The sequence below is a fragment of the Onychomys torridus genome, chromosome 5 (genome assembly GCF_903995425.1).
Source record: "Onychomys torridus chromosome 5, mOncTor1.1, whole genome shotgun sequence".
In the NCBI taxonomy this organism is placed as follows: Eukaryota; Metazoa; Chordata; class Mammalia; order Rodentia; family Cricetidae; genus Onychomys; species Onychomys torridus.
The window spans coordinates 124,536,999-124,543,061 of NC_050447.1; positions in this window are offsets into that span (position 1 = coordinate 124,536,999).

Consider the following 6,063-nt stretch of genomic DNA (forward strand, 5'->3'; position numbering starts at 1 on the left):
ATAAAATTTGATGGGCTGATGGGCTTGTAAGACAGATGGGCTGGGCGGGGTGGACTGGGGAAGGTGAGGGAATGGGCCCCAAAGGTCATGACCTGAGTGGCTTTCAGACGTGTCCTGTGATCTGGGAATTAGACACACGATAGCCACCTGGGAACTCTTTCCAGAGAAGACTCAGAGACAAGCTGACTGCAGTGGCCACCATGATAACGGAGTGAGACTGTGGGGAAAGAGCCATAAACACTGTGTTTTAGGAGGTTCGAGGATGCCAAGGTTGGCGGGAAGGGAGAGGGGTTGATTGCACCACCTATAAAGTGTCCTTTTGCCTTTTAAGCAAGCCTCAGATTGTGTGTTTGTAGCACACTATGAATGGCAGTTTTGACAGTGGCCTGGGAAGGGCTGTGGCTCCAACTGGGCCGAAACCATATGGAGACAGTGTTGATACTGTCTGGATCAGAGGGAAATGTAGGAGTGGAGGAGGCCACTCATGGCTGTCACTCAGCCATCTGGATGAGATGAAGTACATCTATGTGGGGCACTTCCTTGGCTATCACCCTCTCTACTCCTCTAGTGACCATCTTTCTGCTCTCAGTCTGTTCTGTCCCTGTGCCAATTTATCGTCTTTTCTACCTGAGTGGCTGCAAGCTGCTGTCCAGGTTTTGGACTCCGCATTGGCCCTGGCTAGGCTTCTGAGTTTGGGCATTCAAAGTTACAGCAGACTGTTTCCTGACATGGGTTCCTGATAACCTCTGCTTTTAGAACTGATTTCTAGCTGGGTGGTGGCGGCACGCGCCTTTAATCCCAGCACTCGGGAGGCAGAGGCAGGCGATCTCTGTGAGTTCGAGGCCAGCCTGGTCTACAGAGCGAGATCTAGGAAAGGCACAAAGCTACACAGAGAAACCCTGTCTCGAAAAACAAAACAAAACAAACAAACAAACAAACAAAAACCTGATTTCTGGGATGGAGAGATGGCTCAGTGGTTAAGAGCACTAGCTACCCTTCCAGAGAAACCGGGTTCAATTCCCAGCATCCATATGGCAGTTCGGAACTGCTTGTAACTCCCATTTCCGGGGATCTAGCACCTTCACACAGACATACATGCAGGTAAAGAATGAATTTATATAAGCTGGAAGCCAAAAGGAGCCTCAGTCCTGGCTCAGTCAGCCCTGCAAAGGTTTGACATCTACAAGATTCAAACTGACTTTTGGACAACAGAGGAAAAAAGTCAAAGCCAGCATGTTGGAGGAACACTGCAGAGCAGAGCTGTGTGTTAGAATCAACCACAGGACCTGGAGTGACTCCCAGGAGACCTTTGTATGTGCTGGTAAAGGAAGGGTTAACTTAAAGTTATTCATGGGAAACAGATATGACTGGAAGGTATACACCAAGTGCTTCATCCCTAAACTTAGGATGGACAAGACCAAGAAAAGGCAAAGAAAAGGAGGGAGAAAAGAAACACAGGAGTTCATGAAACATTAAGTAGTAGAGGTTAGACCATCAATTAGGGACCAGGAAATCCAGGTCCAGGACTTTGGGAATAGCTCCTCCCTTCCCTGGATCCACATACAGCACCCCTCACACATACTGAGAACTTTACAGAGGGAGAGAGGGAGAAGCCAGGTTATGGAGATGGCAGGGTTTCAATGAGAAGATCCCTCAATTTCCTACCCATGCATTTGGAGGCACAGACAGAATTAATTTTTGCCCCCTCAGAGAAAAACCAAAACCAAACTCCAAGACTGAGTTGAAGTTGACTCACAGCTCACAGGGGCACAGCTGGAGGGGGGGAGCTGATCGCCACACTCCTGAGGTGTTTTTCAGAAGAATGGAAGGAAAGGCTTTCAATCACTCTACAAAGGCACGATGATAGAAGACAGGAGATTCTGCATGGGGGAAGACGGCAGGAGGATCAGAAGTTCAAGGTCATCCTTGACTAGTGGTGAATTTGGGGCCAGCCTAGGTTATAGGAGACTCCATTTCAAAGCAAAAGAGGAAACAAAACAAAAACTAAGTACCAGCCACACGGAAACATAAATTAGAATTCCCGTCATAGCATCATTGAAGCTTGTACTGTCTGACAGTAATGTTAAAAGATATTGTGGCATTTGTGCCCCCCCCCACACACCCCCTCACAGATGTACCGGCCAGCATCTCAGAATGGACAGTTAAGATGAGGCCCCACTGGAGTGGGTGGGGCTGTAAACCAGCATGGCTGGTAACCTCATAAAAAGAGGGAATTTGGGCACAGTCATCTAACAGGGAGAATGTCGTGTGGAGACAGAGGCAGGGATCGGACAATGCGTCTCCAAGCCAAGGACAATAAAGATTATGGTAAACCCTAAGAGGCTGTCACGGGCTGTAGACTCTCCCTCCCAGCCTAGAGAGGAATCAACCTGCCCACACCTTGATCCTGGTCTCCAGGATGGTGAGACAATGGATTTCTGTGGTGTAAGCCGTTCACTTTGCGTTCTCAAAGTGCCCTGGCAAGCAAAAGCACCTGTGTTTAGGGCACTAACATAGGTCTACTGCAAGGTCTGAATGGATGGATCTATGGATAACAGGTTTGTCTTGCAATATGGAGCACCTTACTTAGTTCAGACCCCCTGACCCATCTAAATCCAGTTGCCGGAGGAAGCATGTCTCTGTGAACCTACTACTTTTACAAAACTAAAAAAAAATATTATTTTGTGTGTGTTTTGTCTGTGTGGATGCCTGCACACCACATGTGTACCTGCTGCATTTGGAGGTCAGAAGGTATCAGACCCTCTGGAATGGGAGTTGTGGACAGTTATGAGCCCCTATGTGGGTGCTAGAGACTGGACTCTGGTCCTCTAGAAGAACCCCTGACGCTCTAACTACTAAGCCATCTCTTCAACCCTAACCCAGGGCTTTTAAAGAAAGATGGGACATGGGGACGAGGGAACCTTCAGAGGTTTGGCTGGTGAAGGCAGACAGCAGCAAACAGGAGGTCTTGTCCCAAACAAGGTAGAAGTAAGGGAGGTGTCCCCTGATCTCCACACGTGTGCCCACACTTACATACACGTGCAACCCTCCCCCAATACACAGATAAAGGTACAGAAAAAAAAAAAAGACTGGAGTGTGTGTTCGAGATGTAGTGTTGTTATCTTGGGTAGAAAGGTCAAAACTGTTAGAACAGCATTGTCTCTAATTCAGTATATATAAATCACTGCAGTCCAGAAGTGGCCACCTTCACATAAACCTCTGCAGAAGGCTCCCAGTCAAATGAAGCTTTGCTAGCTTTGTCTAGCAGCTCTGTGGTTAGTTCTTGGGAAAGCATCTGTCAGTCAAGAAGTTTTCCAGAAACAAGGTCTGTGCTGGGAAAATAGTTGCAAGTATCTGTGAAGATGTGGAGATAAATGAGGATTTATGCGCAGTCCAGAATCCAAGTCATTGGCTAAAGTCATAAGACACCCGTGTGTGTCACGGCTTGGGAACGTGACACAGCATAAGATTTTCACTAATCCAAAGAGGCTGGCCAGGCATACAGGTGCTGTCCTAAACTGTCAGACGGACAGGTGGTCGGTCCTGTGTCCCTCTTAAGGTGGGGGCTGCCCACTCATAATCTCCCGAATCTCCCTTCCCCCTCCCCCATGGCGGGGGAAGAATTTCCGGGAGCAGGAAATTCTAACAGGAACTCTACTGCAGGGCATTGCCTTGGGGGATGGGATCAGGCTTCTGGCTATCTGAATTTGTCCTGGTCTGGCTTGGTGTGGAGACTGGGGTCAAGGACTGAGGCTGGGGTGATATTTCCTTAACTGACTTATTTTTTAAACTAAAAATCTGCATGTGTATTTGTATGTGTTCCTGTGTATGAGTGCAGGCAAGGGCATGCCAATGTGTGTGTGTGTGTGTGTGTGTGTGTGTGTGTGTGTGTGTAGACAACCTGTGGGCATTGGTCTTTGCTTTCTAACTTGTTAGAGACAGTTGCTTGCTTGTCCTGGTGTATCAAGCAAGCTGGCCTGTGGTCTTCTGGGCTTCTCCTGCCCTCCTCACATTTTGTTTTAGGATTCCTCGGATTACATGCGTGTGTTGCTGTGTGGCTTTACATAGGTTCTGGGGTTCTGAATTCAAGTCCCCATGCTGGCTGGCCAAGTGCTTTACTTCCTGAACCTTCTCCGTAGTCTGATCACCAAGCCTCTTGTTCTGACCTTTTCCATACGGCTTCTGCAGAAGCCTTCATCACCCTTTCAATCTCATCTTCCGGCCAGGAGCCTTTGCTGCACTTTGACTAACAAAACCTGGAGGTTTGGGGTCAGAATGGGTTCTGCTCTCCTCCCTCCCACTGTTGACCTAAAGCCAGGTACACCGCCTGGGGCTCTAGCTCCACCTCTACCTGAGGGGACAGGCTTTCTCTCCTAGGACATGACCTTGACTTCTCATCCTGGATTTCATCTCAGAACACCAGGACTCATTTCTACATCGATTTTTCGACTGGCTATTTCTTTTCTCTGGGGGACTGTAAGCACAGAACACTGGGACTTTCGTGTTGTCACATGTTTTATGTTTCTGTCTCCACCATGAGTCACTTCTGTCCTGGTGGTTCTCTGGCTGAAATACAAGTCAAACACACAGTCACTTTGGTATGTGTCTCAAAACAAAGAAGGAACCAGGTGTGGTGGCCCACGCCTGCAATCCAGCACTATTGAGGTTTAGCCACGAGGATGGTGAGTTCCAGGCCAGCCTGGGCTACATAACTAAATTCTGCCTCAAAAAACCAAAATTCCAGACCCAGACTAGAAACAAATAACAAAGTTCATAAATATCCAAGGCAAAAAAGCCATCTTTGTCAGCTTATACATTTGAAGTGGACAAATATTTGGAATGGCTCACCCCAGAAAGCACACAGGAGTAGCCGCAGAGGGGAGATTCAGGTAAGGAAGGAGGGAAGGAGGGTGTAGAGGAGTTCCTTTTGTGTTTGTGTGCTGGGATTGCACCCAGGGCCTTGCACATGTGAAGTGCATGGTCTACACTGAGCTACATGTCCAACCCACAGGAGTTCCTTTTTCTTTTATGTACCCCAGTTTGATTTTTTTTTCAAGTAAGCAAGCATGGCTTTCCAAGTTTAAAAACTCAATTAAATCTGTGGATTTCTAAGCACTTGTTTTCCCAGTGTTTTTAGTTCAATAAACAGTGTTTGCTCAACAGCCGTCAAGTTCAACACGCTAGACTGGGTGCCAGAAACATAGCAAGAGCTATGCAGAATCAGACAAAGCCTGGCCTTCATGTTGCTTATACTGTATACACGACAATATTTCTACTCATATTTTTCAAGGGAGAAACCAGACGTATTGTCTCTGCTTTATTTTTTATGTCTCCATGTATATATGAGTGTGCCTGCTTGTCCACTCTGTATGTAGGGGTGTGTGTGTGTGTGTGTGTGTGTGTGTGTGTTCCTGTTTGTGGAGGCCGGAGGACAAGCTTGGATGTCATTCTCCAGATACTGTCTATCTTGTTATTTTATGACAGAGTTTCTCATTGGCCTGCAGCTCCTCAGGTAGCTAGCCTGGCTGGTCAGTGAGCTCCAGGCATCTACCCATTTCCATCTCCACTGTGCTGGAATATCAACCATACTAGGCTTTTTCTTTGTGGGCTCTGGGGATAGAACTCAGGTTCTCAGGCTTGCAAGGCATAGTTGAGCCTTCCTTGTCTCAGCCTCCACTGTCTCTGTGTTTTAAAGCCACGCACAGAGCTATATAAAAGATTGCTAGACTATTGGGTGTTTAATGACACCCAGCTAAGCAGCTTGGGGGACAAAGCTCACAGTTTCATGCTTGATGGTGAAGTGCCTGGTCCTCAGTGGCTCAAGATGGCTTGCTCACATCTCAGAGGGCAACAACTTAGGAAGCAGAGATCTTGGGCCAGAAAAAGGGCAGACAAAACCTTCTGCCTTCATCCCTCAGCTCTGTATCCATCAGCTAGGCCCTATGTCCAAAATGTTCTAAAATCTCCTGGGGCTATCGGCTGTGAAGAAGTGTTCAAACACACGAGGTGGTGGTGGGGATTTCCATTCAAACCATAAAGCACGGGTATTCCAAATTCTACAAC